Source organism: Chionomys nivalis, chromosome 18 (assembly GCF_950005125.1).
Source record: "Chionomys nivalis chromosome 18, mChiNiv1.1, whole genome shotgun sequence".
In the NCBI taxonomy this organism is placed as follows: Eukaryota; Metazoa; Chordata; class Mammalia; order Rodentia; family Cricetidae; genus Chionomys; species Chionomys nivalis.
In genome coordinates this window covers 18,238,869-18,262,069 of record NC_080103.1, presented here as the reverse complement: position 1 = coordinate 18,262,069, position 23,201 = coordinate 18,238,869, and positions in this window count along the sequence as shown.

The following is a 23,201-nucleotide window of genomic DNA, read 5'->3' as shown; positions in this document are numbered from 1 at the left end:
CAAGGTATTTTTGTTTTTTGATTTTTGAGACAGAATTTTTTTTTTTTTTTGTTTTGCCTTGGTTGTTCTGGAACTAACTCTTTAGACCAGGCTGGCCATGAATTCACAGAGATTCACCTGCCTCTACCTCCCAAATACTGGGATTAAAGAAGTGTGCCACCACTGCTTGGTATTTTTCCTAATTTTTTAATCGGATGATTTCAGAGTTTCGGGTTTTGTGTACTCTACTACTTTTGAAACCCTAAATAATCTTTTCCCCCTTCTCATTGTCCCTGTGTAGGCTGCTGGACTCTACACACACTCCACACACACTCGCTCACTCTACACACACTCACTCTACACACACTTGCTCTACACACACTCGCTCTACACACACTCTCTACACACACTCACTCTGCACACACTCGCTCTACACACACTCGCTCTACACACTCGCTTTACATACTCGCTCTACACACTCACTCTACACACACTCGCTCTACACACTCACTCTACACACTCTACATACACTCGCTCTCACCCCACACACTCGCTCTACACACACTCACTCTGCACACATTCACTCTACACACACTCTACACACACTCGCTCTACACACACTCGCTCTACACACACTCACTCTACACACACTCTACACACTCGCTCTACACACACTCACTCTACACACACTCTACACACACTCGCTCTCACTCTACACACCTGCTCTCACTCCACACACACTCGCTCTCACTCCACACACACTCGCTCTCTCTCTACACACACTCGCTCTCTCTCTACACACACTCGCTCTCTCTACACACACTCGCTCTCCCTACACACACTCACTCATTCTACACACACTTATTCACTTACACACTCGCTCTACACACTCACTCACTCTACACACACTCGCTCTACACACTCACTCACTCTACACACACTCGCTCTCTCTCCACACACTTGCTCTCTCTCCACACACTCGCTCTCTCTACACACACTTGCTCTCTCTACACACACTCACTCATAATACACACTCATTCACTTACACACTCGCTCTACACACACTCACTCATTCTACACACACTCTCTCTACACACACTCACTCACTCTACACACACTCGCTCTCTCTCTACACACACTCACTCACTCTACACACACTCGCTCTCTCTCTGCACACACTCACTCTACACACACTCGCTCTCTCTCTACACACACTCACTCTACACACACTCGCTCTCTCTCTACACACACTCACTCACTCTACACACACTCACTCTCTCTCTACACACACTCACTCACTCTACACACACACTCTCTCTCTACACACACTCACTCATTCTACACATACTCATTCACTTACACACTCACTCTACACACACTCGCTCTCTCTACACACACTCACTCACTCTACACACACTCACTCTCTCTCTACACACACTCACTCATTCTACACATACTCATTCACTTACACACTCACTCTACACACACTCACTCACTCTACACACACTCGCTCTCTCTCTCTACACACACTCACTCTCCCGTAAATGCACATGTAACACTTTAAAAGCAGGGATCTGTGTCTGACAGTGAACATGTGGGATTTGTCTCTCTGAGTGTGAAATCCCTCAGGTAATACAGCATAAGGCCTTCGACTCATTTGGAGCTGACTTTTGTGTAGGGTGAGAGATAAGGGTCTGGTTTCATCTTTCTACATGTAGGGATCCCATTTTCCCAGCACTGTGAATGTGTGCATACTGGGGTCTTTGTAAAAGCTCGGGTGGCTGTGTGGGACTCTGTTGAGATCCTCTGGTTTATTCCACAGTCTGTGCGTCTGTTTTTGCACCAGTACCCTCTGCTTTGTCTTGTTTGCTATGGCTCTAGAAGTCAGGAATGCGGAATCCTCCAGCGTGAGTCTTTCTGCTCAGGGAGACTTGGAATATTGGGATCTTCGGTGCTAAAGGATGAAATCTTTTAAAAGTGTGGGAAAGTGAGGATAATGTGGCACAAAAAAAGAACAGAAGATTATTTGGGACAGAGAGGAGACAAACAAAAGGGGAGATGGGGGATGGGAGAAGGCAGCAAGGAAATGAATGGGTGAAAACAAAGCATAATGGCATGGGTATAAAAATACCACAGTGAACCCCATCACTATGTATAATAACAAAATACTAATTAAAAATGAAATATAAAAGAAATAAAAATGAATCAATTAGGTATGACAGAAATAAGGATGTTCGAGGCGGTGGAAGCACCAGCGCGCAGGCAGGCCCGGGCGGCGGAGGCATTGGCAGGCAGGCCTAGGCGGCGGAAGCACCGGCAGGCAGGCAAGTCCGGGCGGCAGAGGCACCGGCGCGCAGGCAGGCCCGGGTGGCGGAGGCACCGGCAGGCAGGCCCGGGTGGCGGAGGCACCGGCAGGCAGGCCTAGGCGGCGGAAGCACCAGCGCACAGACAGTTCCGGGCGGCGGAGGCACTGGCAGGCAGGCCCTGGTGGCAGAGGCACCAGCAGGCACGCCTAGGCGGTGGAAGCACCGGCACGCAGGCAGGCCCGGGCGGCGGAGGCACTGGATGCAGGATAGTGCGGGCAAGAAACAGTGAAGCCCGCACTGAGAGCAGATTGCCCCGCTACAATTAAATCAAACCCAATAGATAGCATCAGTAAGAGGAGATGGGCAGACGCCAAGGCAAGAATTCACCCAACAATCTGAAAACAACATGAAAACACCAGAACCCAATGATCTTACAACACAAGAACTTGAACACCCTAACACAGGATAAGAGGAAAAAACTGACTTTTTGAAAGCAATAGAGTCCCTTAAACAACATGTAAAAAACGCCCTCATAGAAATGGATGAGAAGTATAACAAAAAGTTTGAAGAAATGAGTAAATACGTAAATGATACCCTGGGAAGCCAAGAAAAAAACGATCAAACAAGTAATGGAAACAGTCCAAGAATTGAAAACTGAAATGGAAGCAAGGAAGAAAACACAAACTGAGGACCAGCTGGATATGGCAAATATAGGTCAACGAGCAGAGACTACAGAAACAAGCATAATCAATAGAATACAAGAGATAGAAGAAAGAATCTCAGATTCTGAAGACACCATAGAGAAAATAAATGGACTGATCAAAGAAAACACCAAAACCAACAAATTCTCATCACAAAACATTCAGGAAATATGGGACACAATAAAAAGACCAAACCTAAGAATAATAGGGATAGAAGAAGGAGAAGAGTCACAGCTCAAAGGTCCAGAAAACATTTTAACAAAATTATGGAAGAAAACTTCCCCAACATAAAGAAAGATATTCCTTTGAATATTCAAGAAGCATACAGAACACCAAACAGACTGGATCAAAAAAAAAGTCCCCTCGCCATATAATAATCAAAACACAAAATATACAGATTAAAGAAAGAATATTAAAAGCTGCAAAGGAAAAAGGCCAAGTAACTTATAAAGGTAAACCGATCAGACTTACACCTGACTTCTCTATGGAAACCATGAAAGCCAGAAGGTCCTGGATAGAGGTACTACAGAAACTAAGAGATCATGGATGCAAACCCAAACTACTATACCCAGCCAAGCTATCGTTCACTATCAATGGAGAAAACAAGACATTCCAGGATAAGAACAAATTTAAACAATACGTTGCCACAAATCCAGCCCTACAGAAAGTAATAGAAGGAAAATCACAACCCAAGGAATCCAACATTGCCAACACTGCCTACAATAACCCAGGCATCTAGCGACCCTTCAACAGCACAACTCAAAGAAGGGAGACACACAAACTCTTCTACCAAAAGCAGTAAGAATAACCGGAGTTAACAACCACTGGTCATTAATATCACTTAATATTAATGGCCTCAATTCACCAATAAAAAGGCACAGGCTAAGAGATTGGATACGAAAACAGGATCCAACAGTCTGCTGTTTGCAAGAAACTCATCTCAACCACAAAGACTGGCATCTACTCAGAGTAAAGGGTTGGGAAAAGGTTTTTCAAGCAAATGGTCCTAAGAAAAAAGCAGGTGTGGCCATACTAATTTCTAACAAAACTGACTTCAAACTAAAATCAATCAGAAGAGATCGAGAGGGACACTTTATACTCATAACAGGAATGATTCAGCAGGATGAAGTCTCAATCCTGAATATCTATGCCCCTAATATAAAAGCACCCACTTATGTAAAAGAAATATTGCTAAAACTCAAGGCAGACATCAAATCACACACACTAGTAGTAGGAGACTTCAACACACCTCTCTCACCAATGGACAGGTCAATCAGACAGAAAACTAATAGAGAATTAAGAGAATTGTTGGAGGTAATGAATCAAATGGACTTAACAGACATCTATAGAACACTCCACCCAAATAGGAAAGAATACACCTTCTTCTCTGCAGCTCATGGAACCTTCTCGAAAATTGACCACATACTTGGAAACAAAGGAAACCTCCACAGATACAAAAAAATATCAGTGTCCACCTGTGTCTTATCAGATCACCACGGATTAAAGTTAGAAGCCACCAACAATGCTACCCCCAGAAAGCTGACAAACTCATGGAAACTGAACAGTCAACTACTGAACCACACCTGGGTCAAGGAAGAAATTAAGAAAGAAATTAAAGTCTTCCTTGAATTTAATGAAAACAAAGAGACAACATACTCAAACCTATGGGACACATTGAAAGCAGTGCTAAGAGGAAAGTTCATAGCACTAAGTGCCCACTTAAAGAAAACGGAGAAAGCATGCATTGGGGACTTAACAGCACACCTGAAAGCTCTAGAAAAAAAAGAAGCAGACGTGCCCAGGAGGAGTAGAAGACTGGAAATAATCAAACTGAGGGCAGAAATCAACAAAATAGAAACACAGAAAACAGTCCAAAGAATCAATGAAACAAAAAGTTGGTTCTTGGAGAAAATCAACAAGATTGACAAACCCCTATCCAAACTAATTAAACGACAGAGAGAGAACACACAAATAAATAAGATCAGAAATGAAAAGGTGGACATAACCACAGACACAGAGGAAATTCAGAGAATCATTAGATCTTACTACAAAAGCCTGTATGCCACAAAACTGGAAAATGCAAAAGAAATGGACACTTTTTTAGATAAGCACCATATACCAAACCTAAACCAAGACCAGGTGAACGATCTAAATAGACCTGTTAGTCGCGAAGAATTAGAAACAGTTATCAAAAATCTCCCTTCCAAAAAAAGCCCAGGACCAGATGGTTTCAATGCAGAATTCTACCAGAACTTCCAAGAAGAGCTAATACCTATACTTCTTAATGTATTTCACAATATAGAAACAGAAGAGTCATTGCCAAATTCCTTTTATGAAGCTACAGTTACCCTGATACCAAAACCACACAAAGACCCAACCAAGAAAGAGAATTACAGGCCTATCTCACTCATGAACATCGATGCAAAAATTCTCAATAAAATACTGGCAAACCGAATCCAAGAACACATTAGAAAAGTTATCCATTATGATCAAGTAGGCTTCATTCCAGAGATGCAGGGCTGGTTCAACATACGCAAATCTATCAATGTAATCAACCATATAAATAAACTGAAAGAAAAAAACCATATGATCATTTCATTAGATGCTGAAAAAGCATTCGACAAAATTCAACACTCCTTTATGATAAAGGTCTTGGAGAGATTAGGGATACAAGGGTCATACCTAAATATAATAAAAGCTATTTACAGCAAGCCGACAGCTAACATTAAATTAAATGGAGAAAAACTCAAAGCCATCCCACTAAAATCAGGAACACGACAAGGATGTCCACTCTCTCCATACCTCTTCAATATAGTGCTTGAAGTTCTAGCAATAGCAATAAGACAACATAAGGGGATCAAGGGGATCCATATTGGAAAGGAAGAAGTTAAGCTTTCATTATTTGCAGATGATATGATAGTATACATAAGCGACCCCAAAAACTCTACCAAAGAACTCCTACAGCTGATAAACACCTTTGGGAATGTGGCAGGTTACAAAATCAACTCCAAAAAATCAGTTGCCTTCCTATACACTAAGGATAAGGAAGCAGAGAGGGAAATCAGAGAAGCATCACCTTTCACGATAGCCACAAATAGCATAAAATACCTTGGGGTAACTCTGACCAAGGAAGTGAAAGATCTATTTGGCAAGAACTTTAAGTCTTTGAAGAAAGAAATTGAAGAGGACACCAGAAAATGGAAGGACCTCCCTTGCTCTTGGATTGGGAGGATCAACATAGTAAAAATGGCAATTCTACCAAAAGCAATCTATAGATTCAACGCAATCCCCATCAAAATCCCATCAAAATTCTTCACAGATCTGGAGAAGACAATAATCAACTTTATATGGAAAAACAAAAAACCCAGGATAGCCAAAACAATCTTATACAATAAAGGATCGTCTGGAGGCATTACCATCCCTGACTTCAAACTCTATTACAGAGCTACAGTACTGAAAACTGCTTGGTACTGGCATAAAAACAGAGAAGTCGACCAATGGAATAGAATAGAAGACCCTGACTTTAGCCCACAAACCTATGAACACCTGATTTTCGATAAAGGAGCTAAAAATATACAATGGAAAAAAGAGAGCATCTTCAACAAATTGTGCTGGCAAAACTGGAAGTCAATCTGTAGAAGAATGAAAATAGATCCATATCTATCACCATGCACAAAACTCAAGTCCAAATGGATTAAAGACCTCAATATCAGTCCAAACACACTGAACCTGATAGAAGAGAAAGTGGGAAGTACTCTACAACACATGGGCACAGGAGAACACTTCCTCTGTATAACCCCAGCAGCACAAACACTAAGGACATCATTGAATAAATGGGACCTCCTGAGACTGAGAAGCTTCTGTAAAGCAAAGGACACTGTCACTAAGACAGAAAGGCAACCCACTGACTGGGAGAAGATCTTCACCAACCCCGCAACTGACAAAGGTCTGATATCCAAAATATACAAAGAACTCAAGAAATTAGACCGTAAAAGGTTAATCAATCCAATTATATGATGGAGGAAGGTCATTGGTTAAATAATAAAGAAACTGCCTTGGCCCATTTATAGGCCAGCCCTTAGGTGGGTGGAGTAAACAGACAGAATGCTGGGGGAAAGAAGCCGAGTCAGGAGTCGCCATGATTCTCCCACTCCAGACAGATGCAGGTTAAGATCGTCCCTGATAAGCCAGCTCATGGTGTTACATAGAATATTAGAAATGGGTTAGATCAATATGTAAAAGCTAGCCAATAAGAAGCTAAAACTAATGGGCCAGGCAGTGATCAAAAAAATACAGTTTTTGTGTAATTATTTTGGGTAAAGCTAGCCGGGTGGTGGTGGGAATCAGCCCTGTTGCACATATTACAACAGAGTGGCGCCCAATGTGGGGCCCGAACCCACTGCGCCCATGTTCCCAAATATTGTTTATAAATGTTCTTTTACATTTAAAGGGGGATATGATATAGATATGAATAATTTACATTGGTATAATTTTAAGGTCAATTTTGTTATATGTATATGTATTTCTAATCTTGATTAAGGTATTGTGATTGTATAGTTCATTTAAAAATGTAATAAATATAGGTTGTTAATGGATAATCATCAATAATTGTCAAGCTTTTAGTCATGTTAGTTAGATTTTCTAGATGTGCATAGATATATTTCAGCTAGATAGGCATTCTTCATATCTTTCAAAGACTACAAAATATGGCATTTAATGTTTTAATAACTTAGGGTTTTTTATAAAAATGAGACACATCTGCTCCTGACAGCACCAATCTACTTCAAGAGGAAGATGGGCATCGAAGAGGCTCCTTATGGAGTTTGATAGCCATATGGGCAAGAAACTGCTCTTGCCTGGACTGTTACATAAACTGGACACAGAAAACCCTCAGAGAGAGGACTACTAAACTTGCCTAAAGGTGAAATGGTCTTTTGGGGTTCCTGACTCATGAAAGAGTCTGTGAGACATTCTACAGGACACAGCAGATAGTGACTAAACTGTCTTTGGAATTTCCTGCTTAATGAAAATGTCTGCTAAAAACTATGGGCCTGAAGGCTAAAGATGGATGCCACAATGGTACAAAAAAACTTTGGGTGACTGCCCAGGCAGCGAGATGTCTCTGTCATTTCTAGAGTTTGAAGTATCTTACTTCTTGTTTGCTTAGGTAATATTATATCCTTCTGGAGTCTTTGATGGAGTTAAAGAATGGTTAGTTATATTTTTCCTTAGTTATGATAAAAGATAAAATAGATATAAATATTGTAACTGTAATTCTTGCTTGATAACTGTTTTGCTATATGTAATCTTACTATGTTAAAATAAAAGCCTTTCTTTTTTGTTTAAACAGAAAAAGGGGAAATGATGGAGGAAGGTCATTGGTTAAATAATAAAGAAACTGCCTTGGCCCATTTATAGGCCAGCCCTTAGGTGGGTGGAGTAAACAGACAGAATGCTGGGGGAAAGAAGCCGAGTCAGGAGTCGCCATGATTCTCCCACTCCAGACAGACGCAGGTTAAGATCGTCCCTGGTAAGCCAGCTCATGGTGCTACATAGAATATTAGAAATGGGTTAGATCAATATGTAAAAGCTAGCCAATAAGAGGCTAAAACTAATGGGCCAGGCAGTGATCAAAAAAATACAGTTTCCGTGTAATTATTTCGGGTAAAGCTAGCCGGGTGGTGGTGGGAATCAGCCCTGCTGCACATATTACAACAATTATAAAATGGGGCACTGAGCTGAACAGAGACTTTTCAACAGAAGAAGTTCAAATGGCCAAAAGACACTTAAGATCGTGCTCAACTTCCTTAGCAATCAGAGAAATGCAAATCAAGACAACATTAAGATACCATCTTACACCGGTCAGAATGGCTAAAATCAAAAACACCAATGATAGCCTCTGCTGGAGAGGTTGTGGAGAAAGGGGCACACTCATCCATTGCTGGTGGGAATGCAAACTTGTGCAACCACTTTGGAAAGCAGTGTGGCGGTTTCTCAGGAAAGTCGGGTTCAACCTACCTCTCAACCCAGCAATACCACTATTGGGAATATACCCAAGAGATGCCCAAACATACAACAAAAGTATATGCTCAACTATGTTCATAGCAGCATTGTTTGTAATAGCCAGAACCTGGAAACAACCTAGATGTCCTTCAATGGAAGAATGGATGAAGAAAGTATGGAATATATACATATTAGAGTACTACTCAGCAGTAAAAAACAATGACTTCTTGAATTTTGCATACAAATGGATGGAAATAGAAAACACTATCCTGAGTGAGGTAAGCCAGACCCAAAAAGAGGAACATGGGATGTACTCACTCATATTTGGTTTCTAGCCATAAATAAAGGACATTGAGACTATAATTCGTGATTCTAGAGAAGCTAAATAAGAAGGTGAACCCAAAGAAAAACATATAAGCATCCCCCTGAATATTAACCTTCATCAGGCGATGAAAGAAGACAGAGACAGAGACCAACATTGGAGCACTGGACTGAAGTCTCACGATCCAAAGGAGGAGCAGAAGGAGAGTGAGCACGAGCAAGGAACTCAGGACTGCGAGGGGTGCACCCACACACTGAGGCAATGGGGATGTTCTATTGGGAACTCACCAAGGCCAGCTGGCTGGGGTCTGAAAAAGCATGGGACAAAACCGGTCTCGCTGAACATAATGGACAATGAGGACTACTGAGAACTGAAGAACAATGGCAATGGGTTCTTGATCCTATTGCACGTAATGGCTTTGTGGGAGCCCAGGTAGTTTGGATGCTCACCTTAATAGACCTGGATGGAGGTGGGTGGTCCTTGGACCTCCCACAGGGCAGAGAAACTTGCTTGCTCTTTGAGCTGAGGAGGAAGGAAGACTTGATTGGGGGAGGGGGAGGGATTGGGAGGTGGTAGTGGGGAAGAGGCAGAAATCTTTAATAATTAAATAAATTAATTAATAAAAAAAGAAATAAGGATGTTCTGAATTATATTACTTTAATTAGGATAAAATCACAACAAAATTCAATAATTTGTTCAACGGAGTTACCTACTACCCACAAAGTGCAAAGCAGGGGGTTAGGGATTCCGTTTGCCACATAAGGGAGCCAGAATATGGTGCAAGACCTGCCTCACGCATCCCAGAACTAAACAGGGAGACATGAATATCGCTTAAAATCATTTAGTGCACAGAAACAAAACAAAGTTCTAAAAGGAAAATGGTCTTATGTATTTGGGTCAGTAAGAGAAAAAGTTTCAAAATGTCTTTGTTCCTTTAGAAGGCCCTCACTTCATCAAAATAAAAGCTTTGTTAACTTGTCTACTTACTTGTAAGGAATTCCACCTCACCCTAATTCCATCTCACCACGGTTTTTCTCTTACTCTAAATCCCTAAAATATAAATATTTAGCTGGGAAAATATCTAATAATACTTATATCTATTTTCCTCAAATACAGAGCTATTAATACAGAGGTAATTAAATTAGTAAGATATTAATCTTACTGACTTTTTAATCTCTTCCTAGGGAAGGAGCTAGAAATAAATGAGGAACTGGACTGGAGAGATGGCTAGCGGTGAGCAGAGTTCGGCTCCCAGACTCACGGCAGTCGCTTCACAACTACCTGTAACTCCAGCTCCGAAGGGGATCTGAAGCCTCTGGGTCCCTGTGCACGCATGTGGGTGGCGCGCACACACACACACACATACACACTCACACACATACACCCACACACATACACACTCACACACACATACATACACACACACTCACACACACATACACACTCAGACACACACACTCACACACACACAGAGTCCATTTACTGTTTCTTGTATGTACATGATGTCAGAGCTGACCACTTGGTATTGGCTGACTACTGATTAGGAGAGTTTCCCTCAGAGGGGCGGCTACTGCTCAGGCCCTCACCATTCCTCAGTCGCCTGTAGCTCTTGTCTAGGAATGGGGCCTCGTGATATTTCACCCTTCCATGTTAGTAGGTCCATTGGTGTTGTTTAAGTCTTGTTTAGGCAGCCACATTGTTGAGGTATCATAGGTACAGCTTCCCTGCCATTCCTGGGATACACAGTCTAATGGTAGATTTGCTGGTTCTGGCTCTTACAATCTTTCTGCCCCTTCATCCACCGTGGTCCCTGAACCTTAGGTGCAAGAGTTGTGTTGAAGATGTAGCCATGGAGCTGGGCATCCTATGACCGGTTGTAAAAGCACATAATTTTTTTAAAGTATGCATCAATTCTCAAAAGTTCGTTCTACTGTAAAATCTAAAGGTATTAAAGAAACTTGGTGAGCAAATGAAACCTCAAAACCCCACTCAACTATAAGCCATTTCCTGACGAGACCACTCAAGCAAGCAGAAAGCAAACTGAAGGAGCAGACAAAAAAAACTTGCTTAATTTGAACAAATCTACTTAATTTCCACACTTTTAGCGATACTGAACGGCAGGAGGGCATGGTGGCTGCTGGATGAAAGCAGTGTTGATTTCCTTCTGCTCTGTAGGAAGATTAAGAGCTGGAGCAGGGAGCCAAGGTCACACATTAAAGGTCAGCACGTACCTAAAAGAGTTGATGAATTTGCTGCAAAATACTTAAAGCAGCGTGTCATGAACCTAAGTGATCAGAACAATTCCCTGCAGTAAAAGACTCACAGGCACAGTGAAAACCATCTAGAGGCTTGGGGTTAGTAGGTGAGCACCTGGAGAAGGGAGGGGTTACAGCTCACCACTGCCCCTCTACCCTCCCCCACCTCTTGTCTTCAAAGAAAGAGGACAACACAGAAACTCGCCTGACAATCACCTGTTCAAAGAGAGGAATCTGCCGGTTTAAAGGAAAAACAGTGCCATGGAGATTAGGAAGTGCGTTACACACACACACACACACACACGAGAGACACACACACACAAACACACATACACACTCACGTGCCTCTCGGGCATGATAATTTGGACAGGATAAAACAGTCTGTAGGAAAACCAAGTACAGCCAGGTAGTGGTGACACACACCTTTAATCCCAGCACTCGGGAGGCAGGCGGATCTCTGAGGTTGAGGCCTGTCTGGTCTACAGAGCAAGTTGCAGGACAGCCAGAGCTACACAGAGAAGAAAAGACAAGAAGGACGAAAAAAAAAAGCAAGTACTCCAGCTTCTCAGAGCAGCCCTCTCTCTGTGTGGTCATGAATTTACCTTGGAAAACTCCCATTCAGTTTCAGCTTTCATTTTACTCTTCATGTCTTTCCCTGGGCCAGGGACTCAGGGTGGACTGTGCTGTGTTATACCGTCCTTAGTAAGCATGCTTTGGCCATCCGAATGTGGACTGTGCTGTGTTACACCGTCCTCAGTAAGCATGCTTTGGCCACATGTCCAATTCTCCTTTCTCCTCAAGGCCCTCCCCCACCCCCCAAGACAGGGTTTCTCTGTATAACAGCTCCAGCTGTCCTGGAACTCACTTTGTAGACCAGACTGACCTCGAACTCACAGAGATCCGCCTGCCTCTGCCTCCCGAGTGCTGGGATTAAAGGTGTGCACTACCATCACCCAGCTCCTTAATACCTCTTTATTCCCATGTTAACCAGCATTCCCAGTTTCACACCTGTTGTCTTGCACTAATGAACTCTTAGACGATCTTCTTACCTATATATAGCTCTCATTCTAGCACCTAGCAGTATGCCGGACTGAGAGGATTTAAATGTTGTTTTAATGCTGCACAACCAGAGTCCATGGTGGGGGATGACTCGCTGTGCTGGCAGAGTGCTTGCTGCACAGGCTCAAGGAGCTGTGTTTGGATCTCCAGCACCCACATAAAATGGATGCTGGGTCCGGCGCCTGTAATCCCAGCACTGGGGAGGCAGAACAGACAAATGGATCCCGGTACCCACCTGCCATCAAGTCTAGCTGAGTTGGTGCGCTCTAGGTTCAGTGAGAAACCCTGTCTCAAAGGATGGGTGGAAGGTGGCAGAGGAGTATGCCTGAGGTCAGCTTCTGCGCACTCGCGTACACAAGCACGGATACATGTGAGAATGTGTACCCAAGCATGAATACTCGGGTACTCGTGTCCAGAACATGAATACATGAATACCCTCGTGTACCCAAGCACAAATACATGTGTGAATGTGTACCCAGGCATGAATACTTGTGTACTCATGTCCCGAACATGAATACCCTCGTGTACACAAGCACGAATACATATGTGAATGTGTGCACAAGCATGAATACTCGTGTCCCAAGCACGAATACATGAGTACTCTCATGTACACAAGCATGAATGCATGTACATGTACCACATATGCACAGTCGTTATTTTTTTTTCTTTTTTTCTTTTTTTTTTTTTGGTTTTTCAAGACAGGGTTTCTCTGTGGCTTTGGAGCCTGTCCTGGAACTAGCTCTTGTAGACCAGGCTGGTCTCGAACTCATAGAGATTCACCTGCCTCTGCCTCCCAAGTGCTGGGATTAAAGGCGTGCGCCACCACCGCCCGGCTGCACAGTCGTTATTAAAGAATGACAGTAACTAGCAGGCTGTGGGAGCAGATCTAGATTGCCTAGCGTGTCAGTATCTGCTGCCCGCTTCATCGACCGGCCTCACCCAACACTACCCAACCACATCACCACAGACAGTTCCATTCCACCACCACCGTTTTGTTGTTTTTACCCGTAGACCAGTTTTCACCAACAAAAATTAATCCGCCACACCTACTTTTTCTTCAAAACTCTCCTGCGCCATCTCACCACCGTCTTCTGAGTCCGAATCCCTGTAATATAATTACACTACATCGGTTTTCTGAGTTTCATCACAGTTCTTATTCCTAAGAGAACCCATAAAACCAGCCCCGTGCTTCTAGTTTCTCAAAGGCGAGGACCCCATCTTCTATCATTTGTGAGCCTCAGCATTTGACATGGTTTTGAGAATACCTGCAAGTCTGGGCGATAACGTGTGTTCTATTACCTGGTGAGACATCCACTTCACGTGGGTATCTATGGCACCAGTGCCCCAGCTCTGTTTCCTGGCACAGTCTAAACTTCTACTTTTTGGAAGGCATTTTCACTGTGCCAGAAGACGGGCCTTTCTGTAGGGAACCAAGCAAACACTAAGTTCCTCACTGAGAGCCGCTGCCCAAGCTGCAGAGCTACTGTTGCTGAGGGAACCATGCCCCTGCTGAAGTTCAGAGTCTGGCTCAAAAAAGGCCACAGTGGACATGAAGACCACCTTTTAGTTTCGGGGACAGACTTACAAACAGATGCAGAAGAGCCTTCTAAACTCTCTCAGAGAAAGCTTGTGCCGCTAGCCATGTGTTTCACGTCATCCATGGTGGGAAAAACCCTGAACCTGTTTCTTGTTTCTACAATGTTCTGAGACTCCACCGAGCTGTTCAGTTACTACTGCAGACTCTCCGCTGTCCATCACCCTCCCCCGCAGACTCCACAGAGAGCCACACTTTGCCTTTGGTTTCAGAATACCAATAGGCCGAGGTCAGCTGGTAAGTCCTTGTAGTTGAAGCAATTTACCCTTCTCTCTTAAGTAGAGTTCGTGTGGCTTGGTTTAAAGATGTTTGAATGTGAAGTCTCACCTCAATCACTTATTCATTCAATAAATATTTATACTTTCCTCATACATGCCAAAGAAGAAAGAGGGATGCTGGGCACAGGTACAGCAGCTACAGAAGTTAAGAATTCTCTCACAAGCAGGGCTATGACTTGAGTACTCATGGTAAGAATCACGAAAGTCATAGAAACAAAAGTATCTAGGAGAAAGTTCAGAAGCTGGCTAGCTCGGTGAATCCATGTTGCTCACAACACTGGGGTTCCTGAAGCAGAAGGATCACGAGTTCCAGGCCAGCCTGGGCTGCACAGGGAGTTCAAGGCCAGAGTTCGTGGATATGAAGAGTGGGCATAAGTCATATTTAGGAATTCCCTTTCCTCAATGTATGTATTTGCATCTATAAGGGACAGACTTAAGAAAAACATCAAGCTAAACCCCTAGGAACTAACTCCAACCCACATGAGTTTTCAATTGTACATAGCTCTTAAAACATTCCAGGCAGTAGGTTAAGCCCTTTCCAAAGTGTATTGTTAAATTTATTTTTCAATAATCCTGTGACTCCTAATAATCTATTTTAGAGAAGTAGAAACCAAAGCACAGAGGAATTGGGTCATTTGTCCAATATCACTTCATCAACCTAGAGTGAATCCAAATTGTTCAAATCAGGGCAGTCTGAATGATTTCTACCTAAGGGGTAAAAAATATCATAAAGTTGCCCATCTTGACTCTGGAGCAATGTAAGGGGCAGAGGATCACATCCACCATCTTAAATATTAGCACAAGAGCTAACTGCTACTAGAGAGTAACAAGAAATCTCATTTCTGGATTATTCACCTATTGTGATTTGTCTAGGGATACAGGAGATCAGCATCGTTTTGTAAAGTAACAATACACTCCCGGCACCACACACTTCTCTCTACAGAAGGCTAGCCAATAGAGGAAGTGGTCAGCCCTGTTCAGCTTCAGCCAAGCCACGAGTGCTTTACTTCCTGGTAAAAGGTAAGTGTGCTTTTTAGACTCCACCTTGATCACTGTCTTCTAATTTCATAGATTATCAAGGACACTGAGATACACAAATTATGGAAAACATAAGCTTTGATCACATCTCTATTACTTGTAAGACTGGTAAAATACACACTATCAGCTGCGCAGGGAAGATTTCTGATTGACGAATGACTTCCTAGAAGGCAGGGACTGTACGAGAAACTCTCCAAAACTAAGTCTTGAAAAAAGGAGCTAAGTGTGAGAAAGATCAGTGGACAGAGGTGCTGGCCTTCCCTCCAGGCCTGACCCCCCGAGTTCAAGCCCTTGGCACTCACAAGGTAGAGAGAACCCACTCCTGCACAACTTGCCCTTGGCTTCCACGTGGGTGCCACAGCGTGTGTCCATACCCCATAAATAAATATAATTTTTTAAAAATTTAAAGGCTTTAGTATCTTTAAACCTAAACCCTATCTATTACTGTTTTACAGAAATTGTCAGCATTATGATAGAGTTTTAAATGCTCAGTTTTGCTTTAGAGCAGGTATCAGCAAACTGTGTCCACAGAAGGCCAGGTAGCAAATATTTTAGATTTGATGGGCCATATGGTATGTGCTGTAATGATAATCAACTCTGCTCTTGCAGTATGAAGACAGCCATGAACAAGTGAGTCTTGCTACATTCCAGAAAAACTTTATTTACAAAACCAGAAAGCAGGGGTTGAAGAGATGGTTCGGCAGGTAAAGGTGCTTGATGTGAATGAACAGGACCTGAGTTCAAATCCCAAGAACCATCTAAGAACCAGGCAATAGACATAAGTGCCTGTAACCCCACCAGTGGGGGCCAAGATTGGGTAGATCCCTAAAGGTCACAGACCAGTCAACCCAGATGAAGGCACAAGCTTCAGATTGAGTCAGAAATCCTGTCTCAAAAAGTAAGGCAGAGAGGAGGAAAAAGTCCCCAACCTAGACCTCTAACCTCCACTTGTGTGTCCAGGGGCACACACTCAGGGCACCTACCACACACATCAAACAGGCAGACAGCAGCCCAGATGTAGTCTGTGGTGTGTTCTGCATCATCTCCTGTTCTAGAGTGACCTTCTCACACTGTATGTATCAGACTCACCTGTGAAATCGGAAATGTCAGGTCCTAAGGTCCTAGCTGCCCTTAGAAAACCGGTCTCTTGGGCTGGAGAGATGGTCAGTGGTTAAGAGGACTGGCTGCTCTTCCACAGGTCGTGAGTTCGCTTCCCAGCAACCACATGATGGGTCACAACCATCTGTAATGAGATCTGGCGCCCTCTTCTGGTGTGTCAGCATACATGGAGGCAGAATGTTGTATACATAATAAATAAATCTTTTAAAAAAAAAAAAAAAAGAAAAGAAAACCGGTCTCTAAGAATGAGTTCTGGCAATGAGCAACTCGCTGAGGCTCACGAGTGGTGTACAAATGATACTTCAGAAAGTTCCCTGGTCTTGTTGCAGGGTATCTGCCAGAGAAGACTGCTTGGGCATGGGTTTAAGCCAACAGAAAGTCTTTATTAAGCCAGGCAGTGGTGGAGCAGGCCTTTAATTCCAGCACTTGGAAGTCAGAAGCAGTTGGATCTCTGCGAGTTTGAGGCCAGCCTGGTCTACAGAGCTAGTGCCAGGACAGCTAGCACTACACACACACACACACACACACACACACACACACACACCCTCTGTTTAAAAAAACAAAAACAAAAAGCAAACAAACAAAAAAAAAGGAAGTCTTTAGTAGGAGGCTGCTAACTACACTGGGTGTCCGGGGCAGGAAATCATGGAGATGGCCTTGTCTAGCTGCCTTGAGAGGCATGCACCACAGGCTTCCCAGGCTAGAGTCTGTGACTCCTGTGTGCCTTTCAGTTCCTGAGAAACCAAGGCACTCCCTCAGGCAGTGAAATGTTCGGGCTGCCTGTGTTCCTCTGTGTCCCCTTAAAGTCAGTGAAGTATATAGAGATTTGACAGGATAATTAATCTTAGGCATTAATCTTATATACCCTGTATAGCTTTCAGATGTCACTGTATTCTGGCAACTACAATTGTATTGATCCTGGAAATCTCCACTGTATTCTGTTTCTGATGAAGCCATAAGAAGTATGAGTGCTTGCAATAAAATTATCTCAGCCTCAGTCTTGCTGAGACCCTTCCATCCCAGCCTGGCCTTCATTTCTCACCAACCATATCAGGAGACCCTGGCTTGGTAAGTAGGCACTGGCACTTACATTCGGGATCCCGGTGTCGCACCAAGCCTTTCTCAGGTGATATTTTAAGCCCCCAAACCATATTCTGGGCTGACATATGCACCGGCTAGTTTTATGTCAATTTGATACAAGTTAGAGTCATCAGAGAGGAGGGAGCCTCAACTGAGAAAATGCCTCCATAAAATCTGGCTGTAAGTCATTTTCTTAAATAGTGATCAGTAGGGGAAGGCTGATCTACTGCGGGTGGTGCCATCCCTGGGCTGGTGGTCCTTGGTTCTATAAGAAAGCAGGCTGAGCAAACCATAGAAAACAAGTCAGGAAGCAGCACCCCTCCATGGTCTCTGCATCAGTTCCTGCCTCCAGGTTCCTGACCCCACTACTTTTGATAATGTACTGTTATATGTGGAACTGTGAGTGAAATAAACCCTTTCCCCCCCTAAGTTGGTTTGGTCATGGTGTTTCATCACAACAGTAGCCCTAACTAAAGCAACATACTCTGGTTAGCAAGAACAGTTAGCCAAAAGCAGAACTACCAAAGCCAAAAAGGTTAGTACGTTTAGAGACTTTCCCAGAACCATGGACTTTAATGAATTAGGTCTTTGTTTTCATTTTGGCAGGCTATACTGTCTATGTGCTGAATTTTATGGCCTAAATGGTACCTTCATCATGGAGTTAATTGTGCTAAGATCTGGGGGTCATCTAAGGTCTGGGTCTCTGTTTCCTTCTCCATTGGTCATGGACTCATCCTGCTTTAAAGAAGCCATGTAGTTTAAGTGCAGGGCCCTACTGTTAATCCAGCCAGAATGAGAATTAAAGCCCAGCCAGTGCTGATATTAGAATAGCTAGCTGGGGGGGGGGGCAAGAGAATAGAGACTGGTATCAATTATTTGATTTTATAAATATTGATATATGTCTTTGTCTCTTTCTCTTTTTGAGGTTTTCCCCCAACCATGGCAAGATTTTCTCTAATTACTCCTGATCGGTTAGCACAGAAGCAATAATTTTTTTTCCCTCAAAGCCAAACTTAGTTTCCTTCTCTCGTGAGAAGTAAGGGCCTCTCCAATTTTTAGGACCATTTTTGTAAGGGAATCGAACTGTTGTTTTATTTTATAAATGGGAACTTTGGCTCCTGATCAGCATGTTTACTTAGTGTGGAGAGCATCAGAAGAGGCACATTTAGTCAAACCATTAGTACATGCCCATCAGTCTCAGGGGCTCAGTAATATTGGTGTGATACAGATGCATTGACCATAAGGTAGAATAGCAGACATGAGAATAAGGGGAAGTGTTTAGATGAAAGATTTGGGGTATTAGATAAGTTTCAGCCCTCTAACGTTAATTTGGGCTCTTCTCCCCCATGTCACAATGAGTTTTGTCTGTCAATGGGCTGACAGTCTTTTTATTTCCTATCCCTATGTAGTACGGGGGTCACGGGCCTAAACAAAATGAGCAATTCTGGCCAGTTTATTAGTAACTAAGTGGTGGACTTTGTCAAGAGTGGAAAATAGGGATGAGGATCCCCCAGCTTCCTGAACATCACGAGGTGGGACTTTGGACCCAAGGTCTGGAGACCTGGATGGGGAACAATTTCTTGTAAATCTATCCCCTGGGTCCTTCCTGTGGCATAGAGTCTCACTTCCCAGGTTTCCTGTTTCTCAAAGGTACGAAACATTTTTAAAGAATTTTCCAGAAAGCTCCTCCATTTCACAACTCCATTTTTTGTGATAGAAATTCCCTTGTTCCTGGAAACTTGGGAGGCCAGTCACAGGGCATGTATAGAATTGTAAATTCTCTATTCTTATCTCAAAATATAAATTCCCATATTTTTCTCTGTACAGTCAGACATTTAAAGTAGGCATCAGTGAACAAAGGTCAAGATGGATATGGGTTGCTAGTCTATCGTCACACTAGCTAATACCTGTATCAGTCTTAGTTCCCAGGTCCAGGCCTGAGTGTAGTGTGGGTTAGACCATAATCTTGTATTCATACCAAACACAAACCTCAGAATGTTGAGGGGCAGGGTATGAAAGAACCTGGTGCCTGATGAAATCTTGACCCTAATGGGTCCATAGTCAGGTCCACAGTCCATTTGGCAGCAGTGTCTGTGGCTTATGCTTTCTAGACCTTGTCATGTCCTGCTTTATTTTATGCTTCCTTAAATTTATTCTCTATTTTTGAGCTCATTACTCATGTATCCACCTATGGTACAATTTTCTCCTGTGGGTTCCTCCTGTTCTCCTCCATATGTCTGGTCACTTCTCTGGCATTTTTCGGGGGTTACCAATCAGCCCACGTTGGGCACCATTATGTCATAGTCCAGGGCCAGCCCGGACCATAAATTATTTCTCTGGACCAAAAGGGAGGTGTGGGATTAAAGACACAACTCACATAATTTTACCAGGAGGGAGATTTTTCAGTGATCCCTCATGAAATCCTGAGTTTACATTCTGAAATTTTATCCCACATTTATTCTCCAAACAGCTTTTATACCAAAACATAAACTGAGGGAGAAATTTATTAGCATTCTGTTTTCTTGGTAACCAGGCAAATGTCTCTGGTCACATCCACACCTTTCTATACCCATTTTGTCACATCTTCCTATCTTCCTGCTCTATATGCCAACTCTGTTATGTAGGCCGAATTAACGCCTCTTCCCAGGCAATCTCCATAATTACAAAGAAAGGAACAAAATGATATTAGCATATCCTGATCCTTTTAGGATGACCACATCCTGTCTGGAAGGCTATGTGACCACCTTTTGTGTGGCCAGGTATGAGCAGGCCTGTAAGTTTAGCTGCCATACAAGGTAGGGCCTGTGTAATATTGCCCACAAGACCTGGGTGTGGTGGATTCACGATATAATGCCAAATATCTTCATAGCCATATGAGTAGGGAGAATCCCTGTGTAGAATCCTTTTCAAGTTGGTTCAAGCACCCCTTCGGCTGTCCACTTGGCCTAGTATCATTGGACTCAAACAGGGAAAACTGGGGGTGGAATTGGAGGTGGACCGAGTTTCTTGGATAGTCTAATGAACTGGGGTGCCTGTAGTGACTTGAGAAAGGAATGTTTAGAGGGTTCTGCCAACTGCTGGTTTGAGCTTGGGAAGCAATGGGGGAGGTCTTCAAACCTAATCTCATATAGAATAAATTCTGTAGACAGAGGCTGCTTGTTCATTCCTGGCCACCCAGACCCAAAATAACTATACAGGAACTGTTATTAATTATAACACTGCTTGACCTATTCGCTTAGGCTTCTTATTAACTAACTCTTACATCTTAAATTAACCCATTCCTATTATTTTATGCTTTACCACAAGGCTCGTGATTTACCAGTAAGGTTCCAGGGCTTCTGTCTCCTTCAGCAGCTACAAGGTGTCTCTCCAACCCCACCTTTTTTTCTCCCAGCATCCAATTTAGTTTTCCCGCCTAGCTCTATTCTGTCCTGTCATAGGCCAAAGTAGCTTTATTCATTAACCAATAAAAGCAACACATATACAAAAGGACTTCCACACCAAAATCTCTCCCTATATGGGGCGCAGGGGGCTCAAAGCAGAGCACAGGAAGGAGGTATATTTATTCTTTGCTGTACTCTAATGAGAGTTTTGTTCAAGTTTTTTTTCAACATCCTATTTTTGTTGTTGTGTTGTGCCCAGGTCATGGAGACCCAACGAAGACCACCAGAGACACAGACTCACTGAAATGCAAAAGCAAGGTTTAACCATACAGTACAAATCATGGTAGGGGACTGGTCTCACGTGACCCTGACACAGTGGGAGCCAGAAGAGGTGCCCCACCTTTCTTAGGCAGGGTTTATAAAGACAAAAAACCATAAATCTACAGTTAGGGGCCTAAGGGGTATGGGTGACTCTCTGATTGGCTGCAGTCTAGGGAACTCTTTGCTTTGCTGATATCTACTTTAAGCAGCTGGGCTGCAGTCTAGGGAACTTCCCATTTTGCTGATATCCACCTTAAGCTGCTGGGCTGCAGTCTAGGGAACTTCCCATTTTGCTGATATCCACCTTGGGGCCTAGCACTAAATCGAGTTGGTTTTGCCCCTTCAGATGTTTTGCTTTGTACCTGCCTAGAATTCTGAGATCTATAAACACAATGAAGTTTTCAATATATATCTAAAGCTTTAGCTGTTAATTGAAGAGTTTTGGCTATGAAAGCCAGGCTATTGTCTCCATTGCTAGGGAGAGTCCTGGAGGAACTTTTTCTTTCCACTTCCTTCCTTCCTTTCCTTTCCTTTTTTTCCCTTCCTTCCTTCCTTCCTTCCTTCCTTCCTTCCTTCCTTCCTTCCTTCCTTCCTTCCTTCCTTCCTTCCTTCCTTCCCTCCTTTCAAGACAAAGTTTCTCTGATGCAATATCTCTGACTGTCCTGGAACTCACTTTGTAGACCAGGCTGGTCTCAAATTCTCAGAGATCTGCCTGCCTCTGCTTTCCAAAATACTATTTGAGCAGTTTCGGTCTGAGTGGGAAATGCTTCTACCCATCTAGAAAAGACATTTATAAAAACTAGAAAGTACTTTTATCCTCACCTGGAAGGCCAGATCTCAATGAAGTCAGTTTTCCCAAAGTTCACTGGGGTGTTGTTCTCTTATTTGAACTCCTTCCTAGGTAAGGACTCTGCTTTGGATTCACGTGAGCACAAACCTGGCATCTGGGTGAGATATCTTCCACTAGGCTGTCCTGTCTAGGTAATAATATACCTTGGCCTGAGCCCACTCAGGGAGTTTTGTGGACCCCAGATGAGTAGCCTGGTGAAGTTACCAGAGTCCTGCCGGTTGTTTCTGGGAGAATGAGCTTTCCCTCCAGTGTCCTCCACCAACCTGTGGGTTTGAGCTGTCCATTTACTACCAGGGAGTCTCTGGGTATGTCATCAGAATTTTGAGCTGTCCATTTCGTACCAGGGAGTCTCTGGGTATGTCATCAGAATATCAATAGGCTCCACTGGCCTTAGGGCCTTCGTCAGTCAGCACATCAGCTAGCCTATTACCTCTTGCCACAAGGTCCTTGAAGTGGACCAGTGGAGGATAGCAATTTGTGAGTGAAGCCAAACAGCCTCCAGGAGGGCCAAGAGTTTCTCTTTGTTTTTGATGTCCTTTCCCCATTGGCAAGAAGCCCTCTTTCCCTATTGATCATACTGTGGACGTGCTCAGTAGCATGGTGCCTGTGCGTGTGTGTGTGTGTGTGTGTGTGCGCGCGCGCGCATGTGTGAGAGCCTGGATCAGAGCTATCTTCTGCGCTCTCGGCTGAGGTGCCTGGTTTCAGTTAAGGTAACTACCGTAGCCTCCCATGTATCTGATTTCATCTCTCACCTCATGACAGTCAGGGATGAGCACTTGCAGATCATTATCAGACAGGAGGATAGCAGGGTTGACTGTGCTTGCTTTCTCAAACTGGGCTCATGGGCAAGCCAGGAATAGGACCTGGCACTGGGTCACACAAGCATTTCCCAGCCAGTGTTCTGGTGTTCCTC